Source organism: Serinus canaria, chromosome 1A, assembly GCF_022539315.1.
Source record: "Serinus canaria isolate serCan28SL12 chromosome 1A, serCan2020, whole genome shotgun sequence".
NCBI classification, from domain to species: Eukaryota; Metazoa; Chordata; class Aves; order Passeriformes; family Fringillidae; genus Serinus; species Serinus canaria.
The window spans coordinates 8421776-8438271 of NC_066314.1; positions in this window are offsets into that span (position 1 = coordinate 8421776).

A 16496-nucleotide genomic window follows, 5' to 3' on the forward strand; every position below is an offset into this window, starting at 1 on the left:
TAAATGCTTTGCTGAAGAGGTACCCCTGACATTTCTGAAATACCATATAGTCTAAGAAGCTAAATAATATTATAAGAAATGGTTTGTAAATGTAACTACCAGTACCTATCTGCTGTGCTTAATGACACCAATTTAAAATTACATGGAAGATTTGATGAGTATTTGAATATATTTTAAAGGTTGGTTTTACTACTGTAAGATTCTTAGTCAGTTTTCACTAGGATTCTTAACATAACTGTAAAATCCCATTTTGCACTTAGCATGGACATTATCTCAGAAAAATAAAAAGATGGAATCATGCTTGGGATATAGAAATGGAGTTAGTTAGTTAGCTAGAAATGTAAGATAGTACAAAAAGCAGTAAGAAAAGGGGTTTCAGTTTCATGTAAAGAAAGGTCTAGAATTATTCCTTTATTTTCTCAGCCTGGCTTTAATAAACATAGTGTGTATAAGGTAAAGGAGGGTTTGTTCCTTTTGAATTTTTCAATGGACATTGAAAATGTCCAAAACTTATAATATTTTCCAGCAATTCAAAAAAATCAAAAATTGAGAGAAATTCAAAAGCAAAACCAAACCCCAAACCTCTGAACTGATTACTGAACTTCATTTATTAAACTGAAAAATACAAAAAGCTGTGCTTTAGCTAATTTTCTTTGTCTATTCTGTTCTGCTGTGGTTTTAAATCCCACAGTTTTTAGGTGGAATTATCAATCCATGACTATTTTACACGCATTTTGAACCCCATCTTTGTAGAGAATGAAGTTCCTTTTGAAAATGGTGTTAAATCATGCATAGATTAACAGAGCCCAGATGTTAGTACAGCTCTGATTCCAGCTGAATTCTCTTCCACAGATACAAGCTGATGTGGGCAGGTGGCCTGTGTGCAGCTCACACCTTCACCACTGCTCTTTGTGTTGCAAAGGATTTCTTCAGAGCCCCTTGTGCAAAGCAATAGCCCAGACCTGAGTTGTGGATTAGTATCATGATTTTCCTTTAAATAAAAAGCTGGACTGTGTAGCACACAACCTCTTCTAACATCTCAGCAGTATCACCTGTGATTCCCTGCTCTGTTCTCTCTCTAGAAGTGCTAATTACATGTTTAATGATTAGACTATAAATATCCATCTTGTCAATGACAATTAAACACCTTCATGGACTTGAAGCTAATTTTTTTTTTTATGTCTGACACATTTTTTTTTTTTGTTTTGTCCTTTGATTATCTTGCACAACAAGGCAGAGTTGATGCCTGAGTTGTGGGTATATTTAGTAACAGTACAATGAGGTTCTGACTGAGGGGGATGTGTGTGTGTGTATTTATCTTAACTAAAAAAAATCAGGAATTTTATTACATCTGCTGTGACTGTATCTTCACTCTCTCTTTTTGTGTCTCACCACCCATTCACTTTTAATTTAAAATGTACTCTCTAGAAATTATCACGAATTTTTCCAGTGACATTAGTTGGAACAATTTCAAGCCCTCAAAGACGAGCACATTAACTTTCTTAAAACATTTAAATCCAGAAGAGCTTAGCATATCAGGTAGATGTTTTTAGATGTATTTTAAGAGTGGATTTCCCATTTAAAACTAATCCCATCTGTCACCTGAAAAACTTCCTAAAGTGGCCCATTTCTGAAGCATGTTTGTGTATTTTTAAAGCACGCTAAGTTGTGTTTGGAGTAATTCTTACCCTGGGCTTGATGGAAAAGAAACCTTCAGCAGGAACACAAAGCTCTGTGTATTCTGAGTAAACACAATTGTGCCCCTACAATTATGTTGGTGAACAGAAGAAAACTATTGAGCTATGTTTGCCATTAAAATTATTCCTTTAAATAGGTTGTTTCCATTGTGCACAGGTGGTAAACTTATCTCACATGTTTTTTGTATAAAAGTCTGAAGTAAGTGAACACTGGCAAACAGAATCTAATGGTGTCATTAAAATGATTGTAAACATGCCTGTTGTTGCAGATGTGTGCTTTCCTTCTGTTGATATACATTCGGGTGGTTGGTCAGGATCAAACACAGCAGACTTTCAGCATGTCAAAAATGTCTGTATTCTAACAGGTTCTGTTTGGAAAGAAATCTGTTTCCTTAGGGCCAGAATAGCTATAAAATAACCAGACTGCCTGATCAGATCCAATGTCTACTCCTATTTTCTTTGATTAGGGCTGTGTTCCCTGTATTCTCTGCCATCTACAGTTTCAGCTGAACAAGAGATTATGTGTTGCATCATTATGGTTTGAGGAAACGTTTCAACAGAGAATGTAGAGAAATATACAAAACTCAGGGCCAGGAAGTCATCAGCTTTTTTTTCTCTCTAAAAATGTTGCCCTTTGCTTAACTACAATTGTCAGCTTTGCAGTGATTATTTACTCTACTACACAAGGTAACACAAGCATGGCTGTTGCTATTCACCAGAGGATAGGATGAACTTAAACACGTTTCCTCAGAGCCAAATTCTCCTGCCTAAACCAAAAGTTGATGGGCAGCTGAGAATTCAGCAGAACCATGTGCTTCCCTCCTGCTTGGAGCAGGAGCTGTGCTCCTCAGCTACTTGCAAGGAAAAGTGCAGCTCTGCAGTGGCTGAATCCGCCTTCAAGCAAAGATTCCTCTGGAGTTTGGAGTAAGGCTCATGGGGAAAGGAGCCAGAGGATTTACATCCATCTGTCTGTACCCTCCCCTTGGGAAAATGTCAGTACAGTAGTTATATGTCCCAGATGGGGGGATTCCTTCTCAGTATTTTTTTCAGGCAACGCCTTCTATAAGAAAGGACTGGTTTAGTCATCCAGGCTATAAACTTCTGTTTATCCAGAATAATGCTCAGAATCCTTTAATGTTCACGGTGTCGCTAGTACTAAATCCTAGTATTTAGGCTTTATAACTTCAAAATAATTTAGCTCTCTTTAGTGTGCCAAGAAACATTGCTGTAACCTAACCCACCTCTTATGCACTGGCTAACAGCTCTCATCTCTGCTCAAGTGCAAAAGGAAATCAGACCTTCACTTTGAGTAAGTGTCTGTAGCTCTACAGGCAGTGATGGTGCTATGCCCAACACAGCAGAGACAGCTGGTTTACAGATAGCTACAGTCATGGCTTGGAAGTTAAGAACTTCTGTGTCAGGAATATACCAGATTTTAGATGTGGGGCCCAAATCTCTTGGCATCAGCATCAGTGGAACTCCAGCACAACTTTGGAATTATGTAGGTGTAATACTGATGCCGAAGACAGCAAAATCCATTCCATACAGCACAATGAATCTTTAGAAATGGTAAAAGGCATAGAGTGTCCCTTTCTTATTAAAACACACAGAGCTCTTTACCTCAAAAAGTCTCGGACTTCTTGACTTCTTTCTGTGTGCTACACTGCCTGGATACAGCTTGCTTGCAGTGTAATCAGATTGCTCTGGCTGGACTGGAGGCCTGATACCAAAGCAATCAGTACCAGCACAATATCTCTATCCAACTTGCTTAGCTAATGGAGGCACCCTCTATCTTCTTTTAACCAGATGAAGCACAGAAGGTCACCCAGGGAAAGTTTCCTTAGCTCAATGTGAACTTCAGTTCCACAATAAAATCTTTTATTTGAGTGCACCCTCAGCATAGATGAAGAATAATGTCAGTGCAATTATTTTGCACATTCATTCATCTGAATAAGGAGTTGGCTCTTTATAATGATTTCCTCTTCCTCATATTTAAAAAACAACTCCTGCCTCAGTTAAAAATAGCCATGCACAAATTTAGAATGAAAACACTTACCATTACTTGTGGCTTTTGTGTTTCTCTGTTTACAACCAAAATTCCTAAAGAAATAATGTGGTACACTTCTATATTTAGCAAATTGCTCTGGTGGAGAGAGAGCTAATGAGGCTGTCCATCCACCTTGGTGCACAAATTGCCTCCTTGATTGATGATGTGGGGAGCAAACCTGCACCATGGGTCAGCGCCCACAACAGCCCTGAACAAGACACATTGCAGAGTTCCTTGTGTAGGTGGAGACACTTCCTACCCCACAGCATTCAGACACATTAGATCTCTCCAGGAACAAGCTGAGGATTTATCACAATGGAAGTAAAAGTAGGTAATTTTTCTTAATCTCATCTTGGTTTTTAACCTTTTTTGCTTTTTTCTTATGTCATCTTTGGCTTAGAAGTTTGAAGCTCTACCTGTCATAATGCTAAGTCATTTAAAAGTAATTTTCTGAATGTTAACTTTCTCTCAAGCTACTAAGAGTCTTATTTTCATTTTGTGCACAGTACAGGATAACTTTTTTAAATAGTACACGTCAGCAAGAGAACAACCTAGCTAGAGGTGCTGAGACTACCTGCTCCTGGTTATGCAGTATGTCCTAGCAAGAAAGTTTATTAGATTTAATTTAACAACACTTCTTTCATTAACTGAGTACTTTTGACTCTCTGTTGCTGGGTAATTTCATATGACCATTTTCTAGGCAGCAGCACCAGTAGCTTACCTGCACAGGGAGGGCTGCTGGCAGCAGCTGGATGATCAGGCAGGCTGCATTCCATATTTCTTGTTTGAGCCAGGCTGTGTCCTTCAGCAGCACTGACCCAGTGCAAAACACTCTGTCCCATCACCGCTGTGCCTGCTGTACTTGCTCTCAGAATTTCTTGTTTGAGCTGGGCTGTGTCCTTCAGCAGCACTGACCCAGAACAATGCTTGGTGTCCATCACAGAGAGCCTGCAGCCTGAAGGAAGCTGCACTCTGGAGCACTAACACAGTCACTATCCCTGCCCTATGTTCCAGGAGCAGGAAAAAGGTGTTCAATGTAATTATAATGCACCTGAATGGCTTCCCTGCCAGGCTACCAAGGTGGGGATGCTGCTTTAACTGGGAAACTGGTGCAGCTGAGCTTTGTTTCTGCTGGCTCTCTGGTTGGCATTGGCATCAGAGTTCTCTTAGTCCTTGGTACCTTGCATCATCGACAGCCCAGCAGGGAACAGTACAGAAGGGGTTCAGGCTCCTCTCCTCTTCTCCAGAACAGATCACAGCTTAGCAACCTCTTCTCTAAGGAACAGATTTCAAACTTCTGGGTAAGGAAGGATTACATCCAAGTTTCCCAAGTGAAAATAGAGTTGTAACCATGAGACTGTTATGGCAAAAACCCAGCCTCCACCTTCTCATGCCCAGTGTCCATGGCTCTTCTGTGGGGCTCCACAGGTCAGGTATGTGTGCCTAAACTCTGAATCCCAGACAGCCTTAAACAGGAGACAGTCATAGCTACATGTTTAGTTCAGGCTAAAGATGCCATTTCTGGTAATTCATATGGAAATAGAATTTTAAAACTTTTTTTTTTTTTAAAGAAGTAAAAGTTATATTTAGAAAAGAATCAGCTGAAGAATTTTCATTGTACATTTTAGAATCATTGGCTATATTTGCACATTTTTTTGATACTTTATAGAAACAGTTCTAGGTATTAAAATTTTTTTTCAAATTTTGATAGTTGATACTCCTTGTCTTATTTTCTTTTCTTTTTCCACAATGTTAGGTTGTTGAAAGAAGGAAACTGTCTCAAATGAAACCTCTAAAAAGAATTTAAATTTTTTAAATATTGGCATGCATTTGTAACAAGGCAACAAACACTTCAATTTTCTCTCAGTTATTTTTAATGGGAAAAATATCAGGATGCACATTTCTGTGGAAAAAAAGTGATGCTTATGAGATAGTAGAAAATTCTAAAAGTTTTGTGTTTAAATGAGTAAGGAATATGTCACTTATTATTTCAGGATTATCATAATAGTGAATATTCAACACAGACACTTAGAAGAACATATTCCTCATACAAGATATTCTGCTGCTGTACAGATTAACTAACTAATTAATTAATAATTAATTAATTTAAAAGTCCAGTCATAAAGGAAGAATTATACGCCAAAGTCTTACTGTTTGATTCAATTGATTCAAATAGGTGGCATTGATTTGGAGGGCAGGGGGGGTTGTTTATATGGTTTTTAGTCTTCAAGATTTGTTTTGGTTTTGTCATTATTTTTTATGGAAGCAAATGTTGACTTGCTGCACTCTTTAAATTGTTTTCTCCTTTAACAGACCACTTGCCTCCTACAAGTGCCAAAAATACTCTTGGAATAACTCTGCAGGGAATCGTTTAAAATTACTTTTATCACAAATTGAGATTTTTGGATGCATGTAATTTTTTTAGATTTTGGTCTGGCCCAACAAGTGATTATAGTCTAATCCTGATTTCAAGGTTATCTTTTTACTAGTGTTTTTTGTGAGAGTGAAAAGAGAAACAGCAGTATACCAGTCATAAAAACCATTCGTCTTCAACAGAGTAAGATGAACACTGATGTGCTGGTATGGGTGAAGAGTCAAAGGTTAAATGAAATAGAGTTTCTCATCATGGTCACTGATGTTGATAAGTCCTTTTGGTTGGTGTTTTTGGTAATTTTAGTTGGTTAGTTGCTGTTGATTATGGGGTTTTTGGTTTTTTATAATTTTTTTTTCTTTGTCCTGGATTTAATATTCTTCATTGTTCTAAAAGCATCTTTATTTTTAAAAAAATAAATAAATCACCTTTCTTCTGCAAAACTGAACTCTGCAAGTTTGGGTTTCACTAGTGCTTTACTTGCATCACTGGAAGACTGTTAAGAGGAAGAACTTGTTAAAAGAGTAAACATCTGCTGCAGAACTTCAGTAACCAGTGCCTCTGCAGTTCTGGCTTTGCATTTTACAGCCAGGAAGTTCAGAAGCTGTCATGTGGAAATGTAGCACTCTTTGCATCCTTCGAGTCAGACCTGTGGTGTAGGACTCAGCCCTGAGCTCTGCTGGGGAGGGAGCACTAAGGAAACACTTTAATACTTTGGTCTGTGAACTTTCAAAGGGCAAAGGTGGGAGGTAATCTCTATTTCTTTTTTCTTTTTGCCTGTTGTTCCTGTGTATGAAGGCAGTGACTTTTCTTGCAACTCTGACTGAGTGGGACTAAGCCTAGGCTTTGGTATTTTAAATGGATATATTTAAAATTCATCCAGTATAGCAAAATCTCATCACTGGACACCTTCAAATCTGTTACTTACTGTCTGACAATGACCTACACTTTAAAATGGACATACAATAAATTAAAATAATTTTGTCACCAACCTAGGCTGCAAAATTGCATTCCTAGTAGAAGATAATTTAAAGAGGAAAGAGCACAGGAAATGATAGGATGTAATTTCAAAAATATATCATATGTCTAAGACATTTTCTTTTCTGAAAAAAAAACGTGCTTGCTATCCATACTTAGATTAATTCAGATCAGTGGAAATTTTTAAATAAAATGTAATTTTCCTCCCAAATGAGACAGACGTCCTTGCAGGAAAAGCATATGGCCTTACAAGCATCAGTAGTCATGGTTGGTAAATATTGGCATTAGAAAAACAGGAAAGTCTCAGTAAGAAGTGAGGTCAAAGCTGGGTGCTCTGCTCTGCAAACATCTGAAGGCACAGAGGTTTGCTGTCAGACAGTGGTAAATAAATGAAAGGTCATTATGCTCCTGTATAAAGAAGATGACTTTTTATTTTTTTAATCAGAGGGGCTGAACCTACTTAACCTTTAAGGCTTATGTTATCCTCTGTTTTTTTCTAAATGTTTCTGCCTCTTCACCTTACATTAAAACTACAGTTCTTGAGTTCCCATCCAACAGGAAGAAAAACAAAAGGAAAATAAGAAGAGCAAACTAGTCTCTGCACTGGTGGAAAAGGATGTTAGCAACTTATGAGCTGTGGCTCTTTGTAGTGAAATTGAAATTATTCTAGATATTTTTTAGTGTGGGTATCTCCCCCAGCCCTAAGATGAAGCTAGTGTCCCCTTTTAGAGAAGCCTCCTGTTGGTGCTGTCTGTGGGGTATAAAGCAGGATCAGAGGCAACACAAACTCACAATATTGTTGTAGAACAGGCTCAGTGGATGGAAACATTCTGGAAAAGGACACTTGGCACCATGAAAAATCCTCTAAGGATTTATATGTGCACAGTGCCTTTGCCCTACACACACCCCATGTATAATGTCCTGTAATTTCCTCTTTGCTCTCCCCTCCCAAATTATGTGCAGAAACATCTAATAAACTGTCCTGCTAGGACATACTGCATAACCAAGGAATGCGGATGAGAGAAAAATAGTGTTAAGAAGAATATTCTGTGCTGATGCTTATGTGGACTTGACTTTTCAGAAGGAATGACCTCAGCCTCATTCCTCAAGGCTTCCCTTCTTTACAGTCCAAGAATCTGAGTCAAAATTGCTGGGACTCAAATGCCAAACTAATCTAATTTAATACTTTTAGCAATAGCTTGAGTCATGCTCTGAATGCTCTGCCTTGCTTCATTTAATTAAAAAAACAACACAAGGCAAAAATAATACAAAAGCAAGGCTGCCAAAGCTCTGCAGTCTGCTTGTTTTCCAAGTGGGGTTTGTTTACCATCTTTATTCTTTATATAGAGGACAGTTAAGCTGTTTTCACTAACTCATTTCTAATACTACCACCTCACCCAAACTAAAGGCTATGAACTCTCCATTTCTCCCAACCAAAGAAGGCAAATGGTAGTTTATAGTATATCACTGTTTCAAACAAATAATTTATTTATTTAATTAGGTACTATAACAGTATTAACACACCATCACAGCAATACAAAACCTGTGTATTCATATGTCTATTTTCATGGAGGAATTAACAGAAGAAGAGAAAGACTAAAACATAGGGAAATAGTATAGTACATTATTAAGTTTTTCTCTTCTCCGAGCACTGAGGAGATCACAACTCCCCTAGAAACTCTTGTGAACCTCCTTTGTTAAGTGAGATTCTCATCCACTCAGTCCTTTTATATCCAATCCCTTACTGTATAGATCATCAACACACCATTATATAGCAGAGGGTAAGGAGAAATGTCCCACTGAAAATTTCTTGAATGGTTGTCTATTAGGCAGCTTTATACACTTGCTGCTAAATATCTGTTCCTGTCCAATGTCTCATACTAGATGATGATTTAAAGGACCATGCCAACATTTGCACCCATGTAGAGAACATACAACTATAAAAACATTTGGCATTTGGATGTGTACTTGTGGTATCTGCATTCTCTAAATTTTCAGGTTTTCTATAGCTATTTTGTGTAACCTTTTGAAAGAATAACTCCACTCACCTTTAATTCAACTTAGTTCCAGTCTCATAAAATCGTTCTAAGTCACTGTGAATATTTTCTGCACAAATGTTGGGATTCATCTGACCCAACATTAAAAGCTTACAATGTGGATACATGTGTATTAACTAGTGCCAAGTCTTCTTTTGTAGACTAACAAAAAAATTACTTCTAGAGAGTGATCTATCTGAACTGTTTTAAACAATATATTTACCAAGGGATTACTCATACCATACAACTTTCTACTCCTTCCTTTTGACCATAACAGAATCTAATTATTACTAGCTCAAAAATTAACTGTAAGAGGAATCTTAGCCAGTCATGTCTGCAGTCGAGGTGAAGGTGTCACAAGATTATTTTGACTGCGGAAATATTCGAACCTAAGCTACAAAGAGGAGGAATATTTTGATAGCCAAAAGCACCTGTCTGTACTACCCCAAAAAGGCAAAGTAAGAACCGAATTGCAGAGGTTGTGGCACCCTCTGGTTGTGGCACATCTCCCACCTTTACAGCAATCCCTGCGTGTTTCCTGGGCTGGGCGGCCACGGCTCCCTGGCCAAACAGCTGTTCCACATCTTCTCCAGGGAAAAGGCAGGGGGCCAGAAATTTTTCTGTACATACTTTGAAGTAGCTTTACCACTGCTGTTGGTATACACACCATGATTTGATTTAAACAATTTGTTCTTGCAAAGGGAGCTACGGCCAAGTCATATGCAGTTAAGGGAAAATAAGACAATATAATAATTTCCTATTTATTAGAATGAACTTGGATGTCCTCATACTTCAGAAAAACAGTGATATGGATCCAAGCCTGAACTTAGTAGCAAACTCAAGTTCTGTTGTAAGCAATATAATTATATGTCCAAAGGTTCTCAACTTTGGCCAAACAAATTTGATCTGATAATAAATTTCAATTTTTAGGGTCATCTCTTTCTATAAACAAGACTTCAGTTTACACTATCCATGATTGCTGAAGTTTTAATTTCATTACAGAAGGAAAAGTAATCTCTTGTTCAGTAAAACTCAGGATAGATGAAAATATTTAATATTCACCACCTGCAAATGCCTCCTGAATTAAATAACAGGTCTGAAATCTATTTTCATCTGTGTACATCCCTGTCTGGCCCATTGGTAAATTCACTTTGACTCAGCTCCTAAAATCCATAAAACAGACAGAGATAAAAACATTTCTTCCTCTTCTGTGTTTAAATTATTGACTAGGGAAACCACAAAGCAGAAGTAGGTAAGTTAGAGGGCAGCCAGACACTAACTGTAATTGCATGTGAAATATTAGAAAATACTACATAAACATGGCGTGGACTTTTGAATGTCTAGTTTTGTTTCCACTGAGGTTTTGTCTGGGCTCCAAAAATACATTCACTGAACTGCTTAAGCACATCTACTGAGCCACAGGTGACAGAAATAATCAGCATTATTGTTAAAGTCTTTTTTGGACTTAAAGCAAACAACATTGTAACCAAACAGAAAAAGGAGAGAAATAGGTATGTATTTCTAAAGAACATGACTGAACTGCTGGTCAGAAAAATTGTATTTAGGAACATGTGAAAATAAGAAGTACACAGCTTAAAATCACTGGTCCTCGATCTGCAGCTATGTTACTGACATGTTTTATAAAAAATTTTTTCTTTAAGATTTTTCTTCTTGAGAAGCTGAAAGGCTTCAAAAACAAAATGTAAACAATAGTTATCTGCTGCTGTAGAATGCAACAAGGAAATCTGTAATTAGTCTCATCTAGCTGTTTCTAATTAATGGTCAATCACAGTCCTGCTGTCCAAACTGTCTCTGTCAGAGACAAACCTTTGTTATTCTTTCCTTTTCTATTCTTAGCAAACCTTCTAATAAAATCCTTTCTTCTATTCAATTAGTATAGTTTTTAGTATAATATATATAATAAAATAATAAATCAAACCTTCTAAACATAAAGTCAACTTTCTCATCTCTTCCCTCATCCTAGAACCCCTGTGAACATCACCACAACCACATTGTCAACTGTCTGTTATGGCTGAATCAGAAGCCCCAAGGACTGCTTTACAGTCCTAGTGGGCATTCATCCTTGATGAACAAAAATATAAGGGCTGGAAACCATTCTGAAAGCTGAACTTCTTTTAAAAAGCATTACTTTTTCCACCAGTCTGGCCAAATCTCTGCTCACCAAGAACTTAGAGCATAAACATCAAAACCTGCCTTTCCAGACAGGCTCGTAAACAATTACAGCTCCTAACTAGACATTGACCTCACTTGCCATATCACTGTACCACTTTTATTATTCCAAACTATTGTCAAGTGCCAGTAGGCTTTATTTTTACTGCCATATTACTCTGTGATTGGAGTGTGCTGTTATTTGAGCTGTAATGATTGGAGGATGGAGATCAAAACTCTGACCTCTGAGTCAAATGACCACTCATGAATAATGCAAGTAGCTATTTGTCTATTGCTTTTGTTTTTAAGTATTAGTCCTCATTCTTGTTCTTCCCTATTTCTAAAGGCACGACATGCCTTTTATCTAGAGGCAGATAAGCAACTTAAAAAATTCTACTTAGACTGAGCAGTTCTTTCAGTTATTGCCATAAAAATACTTTGCCAGTGAGATTTCCTGCTCTTGTGATTTCTTCCTGAAACACGGAGTACATTCCAATATTTTAGAAATAGGTCTTGGATTGCCAATAAAATAAATCTCAATAATTCTTGACTATCCCCTAAATATTTGAGGGAAAACTAATAGAAATATCTATGAATGTCAAACCCTCATCAATAGAGGCCTTTTAATCTAGAACAGCATTTAAAGAATGCAAATGCTAGAAAACCTATCATCTCTCTCTACATATCCAGCTGTCACAAATCTATGCTAATATATTTTCTCACTTTTAATTTCTTTCCTGTCTCACAATAAATATAATCCAGACCCTTGTATTTCCCTGTAGATGTTGCTAAATTCTGCTCGCAGGGATAAAGCAAAAGCACTCTCCTCATTTCAGATCTGGCATTGATATCATCTACTTAGCAGTAAGTACACTATCCCTAAGGGGAAAGCATAAACTACACCATCATACCAATTCATCTTATGGATTTTCTGGCTGGATATTCTTTTTCTCTTTTTCTATTCTTAAGACATTTCTCACCTTGATTTCACCTTTATTCCCTGACCTAGCATTTCCAGTCATCATCTGTATTTTGCACCCTAGTAGGTGACACTAAAATCTATAAGAAAAATGTGTAGAACAATTGTGCTTTCAGTGTTAATCTGCTTTTAATGGAGTATTTGCTCTTAGCAGTCTGAAACCATCTCCTTGGCTTGATCTCCTGTTAATCTAATGCATCTGGAGAAATGGAAAAAACTTCACTTTTGTAAATGGATAAAGCATTCCTTGCTCATCTTCTGTGTAGGTGCATTGGAGTGCATTGTCTTAATTTCAATTCAGTATTCTGCTAATTCCTAAATTTCAAAAAGTATCTGACTGTTTGGATAATATTATTACCTGGCCCATTTTTAAAGCTCCTTTACTTACTCCAAAAGTACCATTTCTGTCCATTTGCATGGAGCAGGAGTTTCCTTGGGCATTCTCTGAAACTGACATTTTTGTTTTTAACTAAAATTACATGAGTCATTCTTTGTGAAATATTTTTAAAATCTAAGTTAACCTTTAATTTCAATCCAATAAACTTTGTTTTATTTACCATTGCCTTTCAGAATCTTACCTGCATTTTTCTTGGCTCAGCTCAAGAAATTGTGAGCAACTGTCATAGGATAGATTGCTGCACATGGATAACCCATTTTGTAAGAGCAGAGAAATATCTGAGTGGCTTAGTCAAGAACTTGCTTTTCTAGTTGCTCTGAATGCTGAAATTCCAAAACACTGGCAGGAATTTCTAAAGAGATAAAGAATCTTATGCTAAAACAGTATTAGCAACGAAATTGCTGCTTTATTTAGCATGTAACTGGATATTTACAGGCTAAATCAGAATGCCAAATGACTTCTGAGCTGGTGACACCCTGGATAATCAGGACTTGCCAATACATGACTAATTATCCAGTACAAACTGTGCTTGCCTAATTTTTCAGCTGTATAGGGGTTTTTCCACATTAATTTTTTTCTATATTTTTTCTATTTGAACTTCTCTGGACAAGCAGCTGTGCATAGCAGGACGCTGGCTTGGTTCAGCAGGAGTGATTTATAAAGGTATTGTACAAAGACACAAATGTCAGGGCCCTTTTTCAATTTTTACACAACTTCTCAGACAGATTCTTGTTATAGTTGCTGCACACTGTTAAAATATTTAGCTGAAAGCATATTCATTAACAGAATTTTGTGTTACACTTCATGCAAAACATATCCCTAGTTACCCCCAAAATATTTAAACACTTACAGACATGAATAGTCCCGTTGGTTGTTGTTTTATCTCACTGGCTCCACTGCACTCCTGCTTTAAAACAGTGCATTTCAGAGGACCCCTCTGAAGTCAGATGTTTAAATACCTTCCTGATGTACAGCCTGTTCCTGTCCTGGTTACATGACATGTAATTCTTCTGGCTTTTAATCCACAGTAATTCTTTTACTGCCAACAACATGTTGCAGATGAATTACTAAATATCATTTCTCATCTCCACTTCATAAAAAAAAAAAAATCATTGGTGTCACAGCTCTGGGATCATTTTTAAAGACAAGTTGCTCTAAAGTGATGTGTTTAACTACCAGCACAGTGGCACTTACCCATAACTAAGCTATTGCAGCATTTTGAGTTACAGTTTCATAAACTCTAAAAAAAAAATCTGTTTCAAAAATGGCAAGATGAGAAACAAAGCAGTGATTTTTTTTAAAAAAAGGAAAGAAGAGGCCATGAAAATAATATATATAAATATATATTTATAAATAAGTTCTCCCTTCAACTTCTTCTTTGTGAGAAATTTTGCACTTCCATCCCTTGCTTGCAGTACCCAGGACCTGCTAAAATGAGGAAGGAATTAAGCCAAGTGCTTTCTGCTGCTAACAAGATTTCCTTGAAATGCAAGGTGTGGGAAGAGCATAGGTATGAGTTCATATAACTATGCTTTATGCTGAAATGGAGGAGTTTTGAACTTGATACCTCTTTAGATGTCCTGGTGTCATGTTCCCAGGACATCCAGACGCAAGGCTGGGATCTGTGAAGCAAGACCAGATGCTCAAGGGACAGGCATCCTCCAGGCTGTGCAGAGGACAGATTTTCTCAATGTTTTTGCTGTCCTATTGCCCAACCCACTGTGTATTGCAGAGCCCACTCTCAGCTGCCAAAATGTCTCCGTTGACTGAGACAAACTTGGGAGCCCATCTGTGAAGTCTATTCCCAGCACTAGGCATCTATATTTAGGGACTGTCACACTTATGAGTGCAGAAAAATCTGGGGGGGTTTGATTTTATTTTTTTTTTAATATTTGTCAGGTGGATCAGCAATTTACCTTAACTTTTTAACCAGGTTAGACAAAAATTAGATTTTCCTTTATCTTAAAAAATAATGGGATATTTAAGTACTCTTTCCTTTCATTGCTAAAATCCTTTTCCAAGGAATTTGGAAAAAAATAATAAATAAAATTGTGGGACTTAATAAAAATTTCTCGATTGTTCTTTAGTTTTTCCAGTATATGCCTGGTTTTAACATTCTTTAGAGTAATTTTTAACCATTTGAGACAGTCCTTTTCAAGCTGGCAAACATAGAAATAAGAAAGATAAAAAGTTATGGATCTTTCACTGAAATGAAAGGCACTTTCCATCTTCCCAAAACCTGTCTGTCAACACAGAAGAAATATGCGAAAAATGTGAGACAAACAAGCCATATGTTTTGCTTTTCATGCATCTGGTAAAAATGTGATTTCTTTTGCCATGTTTCTCCTGTGATGAGAATCTATTTCACAAAACTGACATCACATGTTTCCTCTCATTTCTTTCTGAGTCCTTATATTTACCTAAATCTGCTATTCCATGCTGTCCTTTTTTTAGTGTCCTAGGTGCATTGTCTTTAAGGTCATCAGAAAATTTTACTGGTTCATGACATTGGAAAATTTAAAGAGAGTATTAAATCCAGTAGAAAATGGATGTAAGGGCTGAAATTGCAAGAAAAATAGTATAATAGCCTAATAGGGTAGTTTATTAATAATCTAGGTATTGTTCTTTGTCATCATGAGTCTTTTAGGATACCTTGCTGAAAGATGTTTACTGGTTCAATCAAAAATTTTGGGGAGAGTGCAAAATCATTGGCTTAATTCTTCTGTTTATGATATGAGAGTTTAAAATGGGTAACAGCAGCAGTCTCTATTGGTCTTTAAATATTATAAAATAGAATATCTCCAACTATCTTTCAGAAAAATTAGATCATGCCTGATCATCTTAGATTGCTACTTCCTCTCTGAAATGAAGGAATCATATTTTTATTTACATAGTACAGTACCAACCTATTCATTCCCTCATTTTTCTCTTCTTTCATGGCTGGGATATCACATTCATTGCTTACTTTTTCTGGTTTCAGTGCTCAGTACCCTCAGACAAAGGGTATATTTCACTCTGCTCTATTCCACATTTGTGGTTCGAACTCAACCCACACAGTCACTCATCCTCCTCTGGTGGAATGGGAGAGAGACTCAGAAGAGTGAGAGTGAAAAGTTGTGAGCTGAGATAAAGACAGTTCAGTAGGTGAAGGTTTTCCAAGCAAAGCAAAGCAAGGAATCCATCCCCCACTTTCCATGGGCAGCCAGGTGTTTGGCCATCCCCAGGAAAGCAGGACTCCACTGTGACATGTAATTGTGACTTGAAAGATAAACGATGGAACTCTGAACTCTTTTCCTTCTTTTCCCACTAGTTTTATATGTTAAACATGACTCCAGATGGTCAGGAACACACCTTTGGTCAGTTAGGGTCAGCTGTCCTGGCTGTGTCCCCCTCCAACTTGCAGATGGGGTGAGGTGAGGAGCAGAAAGGGCCTTGGCTGTGTATAAGTTCTGCTCAGCAATAACAAAACCACTCTTTCTTCTATGAATCCATAACATAGCCCCATACAATTAAAATGGTGGTACACAATTAAAAAAACAAAATCTTAGTCTTTATTCTTTATTTAAATAGAATCCAAAACACCTCACTAAGACTAAATAGATAGTAATTTTATTTTAAATGTGAATTAGTAATCACAGTCATAGTAATTATATAGAGTAACTCTACATGGCAAAGCAAGCTGTAGTAGTTTTTAGGATTCAGTTAGATGGATAAGTTTAGAACTCAGCCATGATATTGCTAGGCTCTTCTTACAAACTCCTATTATCTTGTTCTATATCATCTGTTCATACCATATGCTGCAAAACATTCATAGTTCAGAAA